Here is a 17,269-nt window from a genome sequence, read left to right on the forward strand (position 1 = left end):
TCGATCCCGCGCGATGAGAACGGGTGAGTAAATCGATTTTAGATATTCGACTTCAGCTATGTTATTCACGTAGCTGAAACTGCGTATCTAAAATCGATTTTACCCCGTAGTGTAGACCAGCCCTCAGCTATGCTATTCACGTAGCTGAAGTTGCATACCTTAGATCGATCCCCTCCCCTAGTGTAGACCAGCCCTTATAAGTGACCACACCACACGCTAGATACCAAGCGGCCAGGCATACGAAGGGCCGGGCTGAAGTCCGTTTTCATTATGACCACTAGTCTAGGCCCAGGCAATGGCACCCAGGACCTACCTGCCCTTCAGCCGCTCCGAGACTCCAGCGCAGAAAAGTTCCTGCCCTGTCCGCCTCCTGCTGCCGCCAGCGGAGATGGAGAAGCCGAGTGGATCACACTGCAAGGTGGGGAGGCGGTTAGCAGGGCGGACCCGCTGCTTCCCAGCGGCAAAGCCGGCGGGAGGGCTCCGCGCCAAGGGCCGCTGGCAGGGAAGCATCGGGCGGCCGTTGCCCGTGAACGCGCAGCGTCTCCTTGGAGAAACGATCAACATACCCCCCCCCCCACGCGGCGCGAACGAGCGGCGCAGCTGGCCGGGCACCCTGGGGCTAGGAGTCGCGGCACAGAACCGGCGGCCCCCTCCGCTCCGCGAAAGGCCGAGCCATCGACGGCCGCTTTATCTGCCACGATACTGGCCGGGCAAGGCGAGCGCTACGCTGCTCTCCCCCCACCCACGGGGCCCGGCCGAGCGGGCTGGGAAGGCCAAGCGCTCCATACAGGCCCGCCCCAGCTCTCCCTTCTGCTGTTCCTCAGAGGCCGCGAGCCGGGCAGCGAGAGGCGGACTCCTCGCGGGGAGCGACAGGGAAAAGGCTATGCTGCGGTGGGGGGAGAGGCGGGAACAATACGGCCGTGGCGCCGCCGAAATAACATGGGACGGGGGCTCCCCGGGGAAAGATCCCGCCTTGGGAAAAGCTCCGGATAACCGAGATCGGGGCCCTCACCCAGACCCGCCCCCCGCCGGACTCGGGCTCCCAGACCCTGGCGGGGCAGCGATGTTACCTTGGCAGCAGCTCCGCTGCCTTGGGCCTCACGCCCTGCGGCACCGACCGGGCCCGCTTGGTTGGGAGGTGGGGGCGGGGGGGACACAGGGACTCTCACACGCAACCCGCAACGGCCACCTTCGCCGCCATTTTGGTTCTCCCCGTACGCGGAGGCGGGACGGGGTGGACGGATACACACCGTTACTTAGTAACCTGCTCCGGAGATGCTCTTCCGCGCTGCCCCTCCCGCGGGCGCGTAAGGGCACGTGGCTGAAGGCTGGAACAGCGCGTTTTTTCCACGCTGTGCCGCTCACTCGATTCCTGGCGGGAATCTTGGGGCTGCTGAATCAAGCCGGTGCCTCAAAGAAAACCAGAACTACAAATCCCGGCATGCCATGCGTGACCAAACGGGTTCCAACCGCTTAGGACTAGAGCATGGTGAGACTGGTAGTTTCAGTGGTCCTGAGGATGACTGTGGGTGGGTGGAGAGAGATGGACAGACACTCTCCGATCGCAACGCATGCTGGGAAGTGTAGTTTTTGGTTACAGTGCTCTAACAAAGGTCAAGAATTTTTGTCACTCGAAAGCCAGGAGTGGCTGCTGAGTCAGGTGTTCCCATCGCATCACAAGCAGGGTTGAGAGCACTTTTTGTTCAATATCTCACTGGTTCACAGTCTCTTATCCAGTTTTTAAGTTCTCAGCCATTTTGACTTTATGAATTACACTGGTGGAATGTACAACTATAGTATGTCAGATATGTATTTGTCCTATGCCAAGAGTCCAGTACCACTGTGGTCTCTGATGTAACTCAACTAACCACCCCACCCTTATTCAACAGCTAATGTTTATGCATGCAAAAGTCCCATGGGTTGTCTGGAGGAGACTGCATGCATAGCAGATTACATGACCTAACTGCCACAATTCTTCAAAACAATACAACCAGCCCATGCAGTTGCCCCGAAATTGCATTTCCTCACCCTTGCACACATCATTATTCACCACTCACACAAATCAAAACAAATCTCTCACGATTGTCACTTTCTACATGTGTCACTGGAGCCTAGAACGTCTGTTAAGTCTGTGTGAAGTGACAGAAACAGCAACAAGTATGAGAGCTAGCTAATTTTGGTTAAAATATCAGCAAGTTCAATCATCACTGGGCTTTGCAATCTGTTACCATTGAGTTTTTAAATTCGCAACCATTTTCAGCTATTTTACCACCAGACTTTATGATTTACACCTGTGTGATATTACAGGCTTTCAGCTACTCGTACTGCATATTGATCTAGCTCAGGGGTTCTCAAACTGGGGGTTGTGACCCCTCAGAGAGTCATACAGTTATTATGTGGGGGGTCATGAGTTGTCAGCCTCCACACCCTCAATCTCATTTCACCTCCTATATTTATAATAGAATTAAATATTTTAAAAAATGTGTTTTTCATTTATAAGAGGGGGGTCATACTCAGAGGCTTGCTGTGTGAAAGAGATCACCAATACAAAAGTTTGAGAACCACTGATCTAACTGCAGTACAGGTGTCCTAAAAAGGAAGGAGAATTGTTGGGATTGTGCCCTTTGTTTACTTCTTTGTGGTTATATATAAAAGATATTAAACATTTTTTAGATTTTAATTCCATGGCATACTAATAAGATCATGACATCAATCATCAGGTGTGAGAAGTTATTTTTATTTAGACTGCAATAGAGACATCAGTTTAAAGTGCATATTTAGATTTAAAAGTTTTTTCATCTTCTCTCATAAGTCACACATACAATGATAAATAAAAGATTAAAGAGAAAAATCTTCCTTTCAGCACATGTAATTTGTGCATTTACCTGCACATTGTGTATAGCCTTTTTTACTGTTTCCCTGTTGTGTGTTTTGTTTTGTGTCATTTGTAGGTATTTTTACACAGCAACAAGAAAAAAAACAGAACAAAAAACTTTCAGGCCCTCAGTATGCATCATAAAGAAGCACACATGCACAAAAAACACATAGGAGAGAACTCTATATCCGTTTACATGTAAATAGTTACATAGTCCTAAGCACCATCTATTAACATATACCTGTGTTTTGTAAGATCAATAACACTTTGGCTTCCTCTCTGCAGCTCTTTACATCAGCTCTTCACACCTGCCACCTGTTGGTCTATTCATACAAGGTTACTTTTAATATGCTATAACTCCTGCTAAGGTGTCCTGTCGTCTCTATCAGCCACATCTCTGTATTAAAAATAAGATATCTGGGGTGGAATGTCCAAATCTAGGCATCACTGACATTCAGAAAACCCCTGCTCAGTTGCTGCCTAGCCCTATAGGCACTTTAATTCCCTGTGTGCTTAAGTTTCTGCCATTAAAATCCCCAAAGTGCTTACATTTTGGCAGTTAGTCATGTGCTCAGCCACCTAAGTCCTGACGCTGCCCAACTGCTCCGTGCTTAACTCACATTCACAAACTGTGTTCCTCTGCCTACTATGCCTTTGGGGCCCAATCCAGTAGACATACTCAGAGCACATCTAAACCCACACCAAATGTCTGCTAGTGGTGCAACCTCCTCTTATGTCCTTTAGACCAATGGTTAGAGCACTCACCATTTGTGTTTATATAAGCTTCTTCCCAGAGTGACAGGTGATATAGTAGCTATGTGATATCCAGGTCCCTAACTAAAAGCAAAGGTTGCAGCTCAAGAGGGGTATCCAATCATGAGTTGTTCATACCTCTTCTACTTCCAAAAGTAGGAGAAAGGGGCCATGAATTCCTGAACCTATATTACCTGAGACTCCCAACGCAGGAGGCTCTAAAAATTTGTTTGTGGTTTATTGTTGAATGCTGAACCTGTGCAGTGGGTGTTTCCTTTATACTACATTAAAATATGGTAAAGGAGACTTACATTGTTACTAAACCTGCATCTAGCCTTTACACTAGCAAAAAAACAGCTGCGGGAAGTTATTTTCCATGGCTCATCAACTGATCCCCTTTGTGCAAGAAGAACACAAGGACCAGAAACTCTGTGAGGCAGCGAATCTCTTGGATTTTTATGGCAAATATCCCCACAGCAGGTAGGGGCATAAGGATATATTCCTATGTTTCCATAAGTGAAATCACTTTCAAAAAAGAATTGTACCATTACCACCTGTATAAATATTGTGCAAATAATAATTTCAGTTTAGAGCATGTAACAGATACTTGTTAAAATAATTCTGCACCTATTACTTGAGTAATGTCTTTTTCTCCCGCCCTCTATTGCCTTGCATGGAAAATCAGCGTTATACTGGCAGTGGTTCAGATAAGTGATGTAGTATGTTGTGAGAGAGCAGTATCTCTTGTTGTCCTGCAGATGGCAGCAGCATCTAGCTCAGTGGTTGTCAACCTATTTATCATTGTGGGGGTCACGTACACAGCTCTGTATGGGTTATGTGGGCCACATCCACGCAATATATGTACTACCTGCACATCTAAAAAAAAGAAGGTTTAGTATTTGTTATATGACAGAAATATGATTCAAATCGATATAGTATCTTTCATTTCAACACCGGCAAATGTCTACCAAGAACATTTTAAAGTAGCTAAATAAGTAGAAACATTAACCGTTAAAAATTAATTTACTGTAAGGGAGGCATGGCATAGTGTATTGCCACCCTCACTTCTGCACTGCTGGTAGTGGTGTGGCTGTACTGAACGCCCAGAGAGTGCAGCTGCGGAGCCTGCCTTTGCCTGCAAAAGATGGGGAGACCTGTCAGGTGCATGGTTCTGCTCACCATGCACCCAGCCCCCTTGCTAGGGACTGTCCCCCTTTCACCTAGAATCTAGATCCCCCAACACTGAGCTGGCACAAATGCCTGTCCTGCAGAGACAGAGTGCCCTATCCAAGGCAGAACAGCCCTCGTGTCAATGGACTGCCCCCTCCAGAATCCAGTCCCCCTCCCAGGGACTGACCCCCCATGCAACCAACCTCCCACTTAGGGATTTCCCCTCAGCACCCAGCCCCCAACTTAGGGACTTCCCCCACCACCTCCATATCCAGGTACTGTGCTCCAGTATCTAGCTCGTCATCCAGGGACTGTCCTCAGCCACTAATAAGTTTGTCCCCCATGCATTAGCTGCACTACTCTCCCTGCAGCCCTAGCCCCATGACCCTCTCCTTGCACTAGGGTTGCCCAGCGTCCATTTTTTTACTGAAACGCCTGTTTAAAAAGGGATCCTGCTCATGGGGCCGCTAAAAGGACAGTCACGGAGTCTCTGCTAGCTGCCTCTGCCCCAAGCACTGGCTTTACAGCTCCCATTAGCTGGGATCCTGGCTAGGGGCAGTGCCTACAGGCGTAGGCAGCACACAGAGCCACCTGGATGCCCCTGCGCCTAGGAGCCAGACACACTGGCTACTTCCAGTGTAGAACTGATAAATGAAATTGTTTTTAATTATTCACTTTATTAATGTAACTTCTGTTCACCATTCACTACACTTGCCTGCATTGTAACTTCTGTTCACTGTTTGCCATATTGTAATTCAAATCCCATTTTAAAACGCTCACTCCATTTTGTAAAAGCTTCCTCCAACCTTCATTTTTGCAAACCCTGCTGTAATCTTATTAGTTAGTTTAGATGTGTGAATGAGGCATGTATGGATGATAAAATCAACCTCCAGCCCCAGCCTGTCCTGATGAGGTGAAGTTCAACTACCAACGGCTGAAGACCTAGACAACAGTGAAACAAAGTAAAAAGCATCCACCCTAAAAAGAAAGAAACAAAGAACAACAGAAGGAAACCATTCAAAGCCAGTTCAGCTAAGTCACGCCCTGCAATTGACGGTGATCAATCCAAACCCAAACGCAGCGTGACACACTAAGACATATAAACTTTGAATCCAAACGAAAAGCCTGTTAAAAAAAGTAAGGGTAAGATAAGGACTTTGGGTAACATTCTGCTGCCAACATACCAGCCACCTGCGGATTAAATTATAACACAGCAGAATGACAGCAACTCCATAAAACATAGGAAAAATCCCTATAAAGCTGGACTCTGAAAGAATAAAGACTTTAGCTATGTTCTGCTGGCCAGACTCCAGGCGCATCAGGTCACCTGACCCGGACTCGGCTCCACTCTTGTGTACAGAGTACCTGGCCAGTATTCTGTCACAAGCAACTTTAGGCTGGTAACTATAATATTTACACAGAACTTGTACGAATGATTGTGTGAATGGATATATATATATATATATATATAATCATAGGAATAAGTAACCAAACAACATTGTTTGCAGTTATCTTTTATTTTATTATGGTATTTACAATAAATGTGACAAATGTCTTGTCCCCTTTAAGATCCTGCTAGTTTTTATTGGTATAACACCAGGAGCTCCCTGAAGTAAGCGCAGCCCAGAGCCCACACCCCAAGCCCCCTTGTGATAAATGAAGTGGGGAGAGGATAGGGCCCTTATATGAACACCCAACCAGCCAGTTAGCTGTAAAATCCCTCTTGGTGTCTGTTCTCTGCTTGCTTTACCTGCAAAGGGTTAACAAGCCCACAGGTAAAAGAAAAGGAGTGGGCACCTGATCAAAAGAGCCAATGGGAATGCTAAAACTTTTAAAATTGGGAAAGAAACTTTCCTTTTGTCTGTTGTTCTCTGGAGAAGGAGACACAGAGCAGCAATGCTATGTAAGGCTTGAACCACGTATGAAAATTCATCTTCCATACATAGCAGAAAATATTTGGATAGGGAATGTTTAGTTAGGCACAATCAGGTTTATTTTTTTATTTTGGCTTGTAGATCTCCTCTGTGCTAACCCTTGATGCATATGTTTGCTTGTAACATTTAAGCTGAACCCCCAAGAAAGCTAGTTTGGGTGCTTAATTTTTGGAATTGCTCTTTTAAAATCTAGCAAAAGCCTAAGTTCCAGATGTATTTTTTTCCTTTTTTTAAAATAGAATTTAGTTTTTTTAAGGACTGGATTGGATTTTTGGTGTCCTATAATGTTTGTGCATATGCTGTTTAATTAGCTGGTGGCGACAGCTAATTTACTTTTTTTCTTTTTCAGCTCTTCCCTGGAGGTGTGTATGAAAGGGCTTGAGGGTACCCCACAGGGAGGAATTCCCAAGTGCTCCTTCCTGGGTTCAAGGGTGGTTTTTTTTGTTGTTTTTGTTTTTTTGCATTTGGGTGCTGGCAGCATTTACCAAGCCAAGGTCAGAGAAAAGCTGTAACCTTGCTAGTTTAATACAAGCCTGAAGTGGCAAGTATTAATTTTGAGAATCCTTGCAGGTCCCCACCTTCTGCACTTGGAGTGACAGAGTGTGGATTCAGCCTTGACACCCTTCCTGCACCCCAACCTTCTATTCCAGCTCTGAGCCCCCTCATGCATCCCAAACCACTCATCCTCAGCCTCAACCCAGAGCCCACGTCCCCAGCCAGATGGTACCCCCTCCCACACCCCAACCTCCTACCCCAGCTAAGAACCCCCTCCCACACTCTGAACCCTTTGGCCCCAGCCCAAAGCCCCCTCCTGCACTCCAAACCCCTCATCCCTGGCCCCACCCCAGAGCCTGCACCCCCAGCCGGAGCCCTCACCCCCTCCTGCACCCTAACCCCCTGCCCCAGCCCATGAAAGTGAATGAGGTTGGGAGAGAGCAAGTGATGGAGGAATAGGGTTGCCATCTTTGGTTGGACATATTCCTGGAAGTTTAATCAGATGACATAATCTTCAATTAAAGATTAATCTTTATTTCCTGGAGATTCCAGGATAATCCTGAAGGGTTGGCAATCCTACAGAGGAAGGGGGAGTGGAGTGAGTGGGGGGCAGGGCCTCGGAGAAGAGGCGGGGACTTAAGGAAGGAGTGGAGCAAGGATCTTCAATTTGTGCAATTAGAAAGTTGGCAACCCTACCCTGCACCCTAGCCCACTCCACCCTGTTTCCACGCCCACTGGTCTCCTACCTTAGCTGCCCGCCCTGCCCATCTGCCTCTGCAGTCCTAGTGCTGGGAGCCTACTCCAGCCAGAGCTACTGGACCCATGATCCTGTGGAGTTGGTGGGCACTGAACACCCTGGCTTGCTACTAATGCTGCTGGGCCCAATCCTGCACAGCCTCATTTTTGCACCCCTCCTACCAGCCCTGTGCTCTGGGCAAGTGACCCTCCCACTCCACCCTAGTTATGGCCCCATGGATGTCACATCTGGATGCTGACTGGGCTGCAAGTGGCCTATGGGCCGCATGTTGAGAACCACCGATCTAGCCATGTTCACATTCTCTAGCTATCTGAAATAGCAATGTAGAAATGTGCTAAATGGAAACAGAAAAGAAAAACAAAAAGAGAGAGAGAGAGAATTGTTAATTTGTAAAAGCCACACAAATTTCCTCCCTGACTCCAAACAAAGAACTATACAATGAAAGAAACAAAACAAAAACTAATATACCCTATGAAAAAATGATCACAGCCAAGAATTCATATGATTTTGTCCCTGTTTTTATTCAGTCCACTTTGAAGCTAAATTAATTAGGGAACTCTCAATTTCTATTCTTTCTACATTATTATAGATAGCAAAAAGAGAGCATTCCAACATTTGAGATTCCATTCTAAAAAGAAAGCATTGAGGGACTATTTTAAAATTGGAAAATTAAAAGATCATCTGATAGGAGCCATTCCTGCCCATTTCATGAGCCCCATGGACTAATTGCTTCCTTTACACTTTATGGCTTTGATTTACATCCAAAAATATGTCAGCATTAAAGTATTTAGCAAATAAACCTATGTTGAATACTTCCATATGTGCTCCAATTTTAATACGGAAGCAATCTGCCAAAATGTGGACCACTAAAGAGTACATCTGATTGAAAATAAACATGTTCTCTTTAGCAGTTACGTTGTCTTGGGCTCACACCCTGGAAATGCATATTGACTTTCTGTATTAAGTTGTCAAAACATCACTAGCAATGCGGAGTTAAGTAATTTCACAAAGTACCATGGAAATTAACTTTGTGGTGCGATACTGCATACTTTACTGAAGCAATAAAGCATGCAATACTGAGCCACACATCACAGTGGGTAAGTGTGAAGCAATGAGGTACCATTTAACCAGTTCAGTAACTTTCACTTTTATAAAATACTGCATGCACTCAAATTTCATGTAATGTGTTACTCATATCCAGATATTTTATTTGCATTTTATTCCCCAATAGCCTTCAAAAGCTACATCCTATTGATATTTATAATTTACTTGTTCATCTTCCATTGTTGGGGAAAGATATTTTAGGTCCTCTTACCCAAGAGAGCCTGAACAATTATTCTTGAAGTGTGTGATTGCTTTTATGAATCAATTTTTAAAAATGAACAAATACTTGTAGTAATGAATCTCATATTTGTAAATCAAATTTAAAATAGTGAACACATGGGCATAAAAGTTAGGGTGGCTTTGACATGTTTTGATTAGATTTATAATCTAAATATTACTGACACATTTCTAACATAATTGCTTACTTCATACTGTCCTTTGTTGAACTGCACTGGCATGTTTTGATGACATACACTTAATTTCCAAATTTCTTTGCCATATTTCTTCACTCAGTGGGGCTACGGCTACAGCTACAGCGTGCTCAGTTCTGATGTTACGAAGAGACTGCAACCACTCCATAGTTAAGGTTGCAACAGGACTCTATTCTAATGCTAATTTCTGTCCCCTAAAATAAAAATTCTCACTCTTCTTAAAATTTGAAGGGAAATTATTAATAGAAGGGAGAATTTTTCTAGAAAATTTGAAAGAAAGTAAGACTTAAAGCTGAAGATACAGTCGAATTATAATTCTGGAATTACTTGATAAATAGTTTCCATCATATCTACAGGTGAGTTTTCAAGCAAAGAAAATAAAAAATACTAATTAGCATTTTTTCAAAAAGTAGACATAATCCTTTTTTGCTATATCCAGCAGAGCAAAACAATGTAGATAATATTTTCATTGGCAACATTAACATATAAAAAATTCACATGTAAATCCCCCCCCTCCCAGGGAAAACATTAGATTAGACTTCTTTTCACAGGGAAGACTTTCTATGTCAATTGCTTTACCTAGGACCAGGTTAAAAGTTTCAGTCTTAGAAGGCATGGGCACTCTAGCCCCAATCCACAAAAACATTTAAGTATGTGTATAGTTAAGAAGGTGCAGGACGATGGTGAATTGGGCTCCATATAGCTACATGGTAGGTATCTTCCCTAGATAATCAAACACCTTCTTTCACAAGGCCAATTTATTACTGTAATTAGAGATAAACCTTAACCGAAACCATAGATCCAAACACCCTTACACTTTGAGAAAGTTCACATCAGCAGTCATATTCAAAATTTGCACCTTGGATCAGTCTCTAATTATTGTATATAGACTTTCAAATAACTGTACCTTAAACCCATACAGATAGCCCTGAAATTGCAACCATTTACCTGAATGTCCATCAAATCCATAGACCACTGGTGAGGCAAAGGAGGTGAGTAGCATAGTTGGACCTAGTCAACATTCCTGCCTGCCTCCATTTCCAACTGGAGAGGCATATACATGTCCCAGACAGCAATAATAGGGGTAGAAAAATGCAAGGAGACAGTTCTAAGTGTGGTTTCCATTATGGTACTACCTGGAGACACTATTATAATCTGTTGGCACTGGGGTTTGATTAATCCTCATTGAAAGTGATGGCTGTAACAGCTGCCCTTCATTCAGAATAAATGTAAAAAGCAATTAAGATTCTTTATGGAATAGACATCTGAAACAATAGGAGCCACTGGCTAAAACGCAGGCCACGTGCAAGGCTGGAATAGGCATTAAGTCATGCAGTCTAACTGGTTTTCCTTGAGGTCTGAATACAAACACGGGGTGGGGGGTGGGGTGTACATATAGTTTGATAGAGCTATGTGCATGAGGGAGATAGAAGAATCAGTAACACCATGGAACCATCCAAGGAAGGCAGCAAGGAAACTCCAGAGACAGCCAGAGAAGTACTTGTAGCATGACCCCGAGAAAAACCTAAGAGAACTTTTTGTTAAAGTTCTCACTAAGAAGATGTGGAAGTATGAGCAAAAACTGTCTCTGAGTGTTTCATTCCTACCATGTTGAGGAAAACAGGACTTGATGTACATTCTTGGTAAATAATACCTGACTGTATCATCAGTTTCTCCTTCTAATGGAAACCACTTGCTACTTCTTGAATATTGGCTAAAGGGAGAGCCCTAAATTAAAATGAAGGGGAAACAACTCATTCCCATTTCTGGAAGAATTCTACCCAAGGAAGCCAGTATTCAGCTGTAAGAAGTATGGATTTGATCTCCAGGGAGATATGTAACATACGAGTTTTTGCAGTGATGCCACTATTTACCTTAAAAGACTATGGGCCAAATTTAATGGTGAGGTAAATTATGGGTTAACTACCATGCTGCTGAGTAAGTGGATATGTCACTAAATAAGTATAAATTCCAAAATGTAGGGATGGAAGAGCAGGCATGCAATGGCAGTAAGACAGAACTGGTGGGAGCAAGTGCTTTATGTTATACCTTTTTACGCTCTCCTGTTTGTTTTTTTCTGGTACAACTACCACTCTTTCACCTCCGCATATGAATTACCACTTATTTTCACCCACATACTGATATAACTTAAACCACTTTTGAATTTGGCCCATTATTTGTTTCTGTTGGCTTTGTGCACTTGCAAGGCATTTTGCATTTCACTTTCAGTTCAGCAGGAATGAGACATAGTCTACACACACTTCGTGTACCAGCAAGAGTGCCTTACATCAATATAGCTTAGTTTGTTTTGTAGCTGATTTAGTTAAATTGCTACAACCCCCCTGTATGTAAATCAGTTTCATAATCTCCACATAAGGGAACAACTCCCACTTGACTAACACAATTTCTATTTAAATCGTTACATAAACTGTGAGTAGATCAGCCCTAAAGGAACAAAATATGGTTTTTCAAAGTATGCTGTTTTTCATAAATATGGCTCCAAAATACCATATGGAGTATAAAGAGTTGTTAACTTTATTTAGCGATTTAAAAATTATATCTGCATTTTTACTAACAATCTAATTGTTAGGTATTTTTGGTCACATATAAAGGACTTTGAGTTTCTAGTCACTCTAACTGCTGAATGACAGGGTGGCATATTATATATGATGACTCAAAATGAGTACAAGCTAGAGCAGCAGTTCTGAAACTATGGAGTGGGCCTCCCAAGGGAGGCACGAGCAGTGTGCTTTCTTTTTATTATTATTGAAGAGCTCTGGCTGTCAGCCCTGGTTATCTAGGTCTCATGCAGAAAAGTCATAAATACTTGGGAGGTGGGAATAAAGGGGACAGCCAGAGCCCTACCAGGCTGGGGCTGACAGCTGGAATCCTGCCATCCAAGCATGGTCTCTCCTTCCCACCCAACCCCACTCCCTCACTGGTAGGCAGCCCAGGCTTGGGCTCTCCTTCCCTCTCCCTTCAATCCCTCACCAGAAGACACTCTGAGATCAGGGCTCTCCTTCCCCCACTCCCCAATCCCTCATCTGGAGGCAGCGAGACTCCAGCTGTCAGTCCCAGGATGCCAGCAGCAGCACAGAAGTAAGGGTGACAATGGGGCACAACCCTTACTTCTGTGCTGCTGCTGGCACAACACTGCCTTCAGAGCTGAGTGCCTAGCCAGCAACTGCTGCTTTCTGTTCTGCCTTCAGAGCTGGGTGGTGATATATGTACTTGGAGGGGGTGGCATAAATGACTACAGACCCAAAGAAGGGAGGCCCAATCAAGTAAGTCTGAGAACCACTGAGCTAGAGCAATTTTGTTGAAGTCAGTAGAGTTGTACCACTTACATCAGGACTGAATTTGGTCTGTCTTGTGTAAAAGTGAGACTGTGCCTTTTAACATGTCTCTCCGCTATGCCTGAGCTCAAGGCATATATGTGTTTTTATTCATGAAATACATTTATGATGTTGAAATGCAATATTATTCTGTTAAATAGCAGCTTCTTTGTTGGGATAATGATCTAAACAGGTTTTAAACATGCAAGGTTAATGTTTTAGTCATTCTCTAATCTAGTTCGTACGTGCAAAACTTAAAGGCTGTTTTATAAAATTGGACTCACAATGATTTTAAGTTAATAGGAAAAAATTACAAAGCTGAGGCTGGCAGGTCTCTGATTTCAATGATGTGCTGTATCAATTGTAAATAAATTATCTTTTTCAAGATATGATTACTACATAAAAGTGATAGAAGCAACAAATCATTAATGATGTGAAATACTAAAAAAATACATTAATAAAAGTGTACAAAAGTATTTAGGAAAGACAAAGATCTTTTTGCTTTGATTAATCAGATTTCAGCATCCAGAGTAAAAAATAATTTAAAAATATTATTTCGGCTAAACTACCAAACATTCTAGCCACTTCTTATAAAGGCATGTTTGTTACTGGCTCAGCATATGTGTATAAGACCATTCAAGTATCCTCTTGCTGGATGTATAATACTGTATGTCCTTGGGACACAATTTAAAATGTAGTTTTAGCCGACTTTAGAATCAAGTCCATTACATGTTTTCTTTATTCTGGACATTCCACAAACCAAAAAAAAAAAAAAAACCCAGAAAAAAAACCAGCCATGAATCATGTAAACAAATTAATTCATAACAGATGGAGTGAAAGTAAATTTTGGCATGCACAGAGCTACCATTTCATGCTTGTACAGTCTTTGACCCTTCCATGTTTTTACATGACAGCTGAAGGTGATTTGAAACTTTCCAGGCTAAGAGTCTGCCACATAAGAAGAGAATAAGCTCCACTTTTTATAAATGGTGCTTAACACTTGCATTATAGCTTATCAGGAAAAAAAAAAAGAACTCTTAACAATTCAGTTTACCTAACAAATTCTTGTCTGCTTGCAGCCTCTTTTGACTCTTTTGGTTGACTTCATGAACACATTATCTTGGATGTATTGATTTTACAAGCTCTTGAAATTCTGCCAGATAAAATACTACTGCAGCAGCAGCAGAGCTAAAAAGGCTCATAACATGAAGAAAGACCCTCCGCTTTCTTTGACTGAAGTAATTTCTTTTAAACATTGACATAAGAAAATAGGTGGCTTTTTAAAGTTCTATTAGCCTTGAAGTTGACTGTCAATTCACAGCATGGATTGACTGATGTCACCATGCACATGGGAAGTTTAAAGTTTTATGAGATTTATTATAGAAGTGAGCAACAGCGATATAATTTTCATAATTGTTTTTAAGAAATGAGCTAAGAGATAAGTGAGTAATTCACTGTGTTTGACACATTTTCCCTCATGTCTAGTTGTAAGAGCAGCTTATTCGTAGACTTGGGTGGCCAGATCATTAGCTGGGTAAACTGGCATAACCCCACTGAAGTCAATGGAGTTTAGCCAATTTACACTAGTTGAGAGTCTAGGACTAGATCCTCAAAGATATTTAGGGGCCTAACTCCCATCTGAGGGAATTAGACACCTAAATACTTTTGAGGATCTGGGCCCTAACCCTATCTCAAGATAAGAAGGGATCATTATGTTCTTTTATTCTCTGGTACTTATAGGTCTCTCATTTCCGTAGTATCTAAGCACCTCACAATACTGGATGTATTTATCCTCATGGCACCCCTGTGATAGTAATCTAACCTGACCTCCTGCGTAACACAGATCATTGAATTTCACCCAGTAAATTCTACACTGAACCCAATAACTTGCAGTGGAACCACAGCATATCTTTTAGAAAGATGTGCAGTCTTAATTTAAAGACTTCAAGTGATGGCGGATCCCTTGGTAAGGTGTTTTAATGGTTAATTACTCTGAATTAAAAATTATGTTCATTATTTCCAGTCTAAAGTTTTCAAGCTTCAGCTTTCAGCCATTGGATCTTGTTATGCTTTTGGCTGCTAGGTAAAAGAGTCCTTCTAAAAACAGATGTCTTCTTTCTGTGTAGGTTCTTGTAGATCATGATTTCCTCAGCTTTATCTGCTATTTCAAATGACTTGCAGAATATCTTCTCGCAGTGATTCTTTATCTAGGTCATTCCTGAGCATTTTGTTGTAGGTATTTAACATTTGCAATTCAAAATTAGAGCTGTGTTGGTTAGTTTTAATTGAACCTGTGGCTGACATGGTATGATTTCTCTTCCCTGAGTGGGTAAGTATTATTCTTAAAATTAGATTCCCAGTGCAAATATTCCCATTTGGGTCCAAAATTGCTTTCCCTCAATATTCCTTAATATTTCTTATAAACTTTACTCTTTCCAGAAGCATGCCTACCAGTACACTCATTTGATGGGCTGTTCTTGGAAAACCAACACAAGTGAAGTGCCAACAGTCAAAATAAATTTAATTTTTTTTATCTGAACAAGCATACATGGAAAATGTATTTTTGTCCAGCTCTAAATTAGCCCATAGTAGTATGACTATGTCCCAACAAAGTCAGTAGGCTCATGTGCCTATAAGATGTCACCAAAACAACAATAAATGTTCCCTGTGTTTGTCCATCATAATTAGAATGTCCTGCCTTGTATCAACCACAATTCTCTGTCTCTAGCCCCTTTGGCTCTCTCTACATTGCTTTATTTGTGTGTTTTTGCAGACATTCCTTACTCTCCCAGCTCTGCTATCTATTACACAGCTGTAAATTAATCTTACTAGTCTCTTGATTCAGGAAGTTAAACATGCCTGTGTATTTCTGAAGCCTAACAAATTTAGACTCTAGTTCAGGAAAGCACTTAAGCCAGTGCTTAATGTTAAACATGTACTGAAGTGTGTCCTGGTGAAGAATGCTTTCCTGGATCAGGGCCATAGAAAGGAATGGATTCTTTCTTTCTTCTTCCTTTCTTTTTTATGAATTTTCAATTTATCTATTAGGCACTATATTATAGTCTTCTCTTTCCTGTGTTGCAATTTAGTTAACAGTCTTGATCACTTTTTGCAACTCCTCAGTAACATTCCTGCTCACTGACTCATGAGAGACCTGAGTCTCAACTCTACAGAGTTCAATAGCAAAAACAATCTTGCTCTGGGAAAGGCTGTGGAATTCTTTGGATCAGCTAGGAAGATTAAACAATCGTAAGTTGTGTCTAGAGAATAAAAGTAAAGCTGGTAGGTGGGCTTGAGGGTGTAAGTGGGGATTTGGGGTGCTTTCTACAGTGCTGAGTAAAAATGGACATATTTTTTAACCAACAATGTATTGTTTTAATCATCTCTAATGGGGTGATTGTGTTAAGGGTGGATCTAGATGTTTCGATAAAACATTTAGTTGCTATTCAATAAACTCTAAACTAGGATCTGTAGTCCTAAATATATTTTAATACATTGATGGATGAACTATGATAAGACTGTTTTTAGGCCTTAAAATAGGCTAAAATCATTTACTGCATTGCAGAAAAAGTGGGTGCATTTTCAGAGATATTATTACCTAATGTAAAACAGTGCAGAGCTTGAATAGTGAAGTAATGATTACTTGTTCGTGAGAATGGTTTAGCTTTTAATAATTCTTAAGAATGCAAGGAGAAGGAATTTCCCTGAAGGTCATATACTGACCAATTTACATTTTTGGAGGGAGTTTCACTTCGCTGCGAAGGTTCCTGCCTATTATTATATTGATGTTCTTGGAACCGTACAAACACAGATGACACAGTGCAAATTCCACATAGCTGGCAATCTACAGAATTCAGGCAGGCAAAACCAAAACAAAATCACACATCGAAAGTCCAATATTTAACAGTGTAGAGTTTTTTTATGGTATTAATGTCTGTTTGGTATATTACCACTGAAGGACATTGAAGGATAAGTGATTTTAGGAGGAATTTGAACGGATGGGAAGTCTGAGCATAAATAGTGGGAGGAAATTCCATGCATAAGGATGGCACAGAAGAAGAAACTTTAAAGACACCTACCTGGCTTTTTTTTTCTTCAGTGAAATAATTTAAAATCTCTCAGAAAGCCATACACATCCCCTCCCCCGCATAATGTATTAGCTAGTGTATGGGTACCATTATGCTCTTATGGATAGAATGTCAGAACATCTCATAAGACTTAATACTGCTTTACCTAAAGATGATTCTCCTTTGGGTCAAGTGGTAGTAGTTTGTGTCTTCAGACGAGAAGAATTTTCTTTAATTTTTTATCTTCACCTATGGCCCTTCATGGTGTGTGGAAAACTGATGACAACGAATCTGTAAGATCTGTTATCCACCTTGAAGGTTTTTCAGGAGAAGAGTCCCTATGTGTAC

The 17,269-nt window shown here is 42.1% G+C and overlaps 2 protein-coding genes across 2 annotated transcripts in view; one reads left to right on the forward strand and one right to left on the reverse strand.

Annotated features, from left to right (window-relative positions):
- The window catches only part of PCM1 (pericentriolar material 1), an 89,265-nt gene extending 88,030 nt beyond the window's left edge, over nt 1-1,235 (reverse strand). Inside the window, exons 1-2 of the mRNA XM_075066430.1 lie at nt 1,071-1,235; nt 314-411 (exon numbers count right to left, since the gene is read on the reverse strand). The gene's annotated coding sequence lies outside the window, so the exon portion shown is untranslated. The remainder of the gene's footprint in view (nt 1-313; nt 412-1,070) is intronic.
- Nucleotides 1,236-16,030: 14,795 nt separating this feature from the next.
- FGL1 (fibrinogen like 1) overlaps nt 16,031-17,269 on the forward strand; it is a 48,885-nt gene continuing 47,646 nt past the window's right edge. The window contains exon 1 of the mRNA XM_032798213.2: nt 16,031-16,103. The gene's annotated coding sequence lies outside the window, so the exon portion shown is untranslated. The remainder of the gene's footprint in view (nt 16,104-17,269) is intronic.

The sequence above is a fragment of the Chelonoidis abingdonii genome, chromosome 5 (genome assembly GCF_003597395.2).
Source record: "Chelonoidis abingdonii isolate Lonesome George chromosome 5, CheloAbing_2.0, whole genome shotgun sequence".
NCBI classification, from domain to species: Eukaryota; Metazoa; Chordata; order Testudines; family Testudinidae; genus Chelonoidis; species Chelonoidis abingdonii.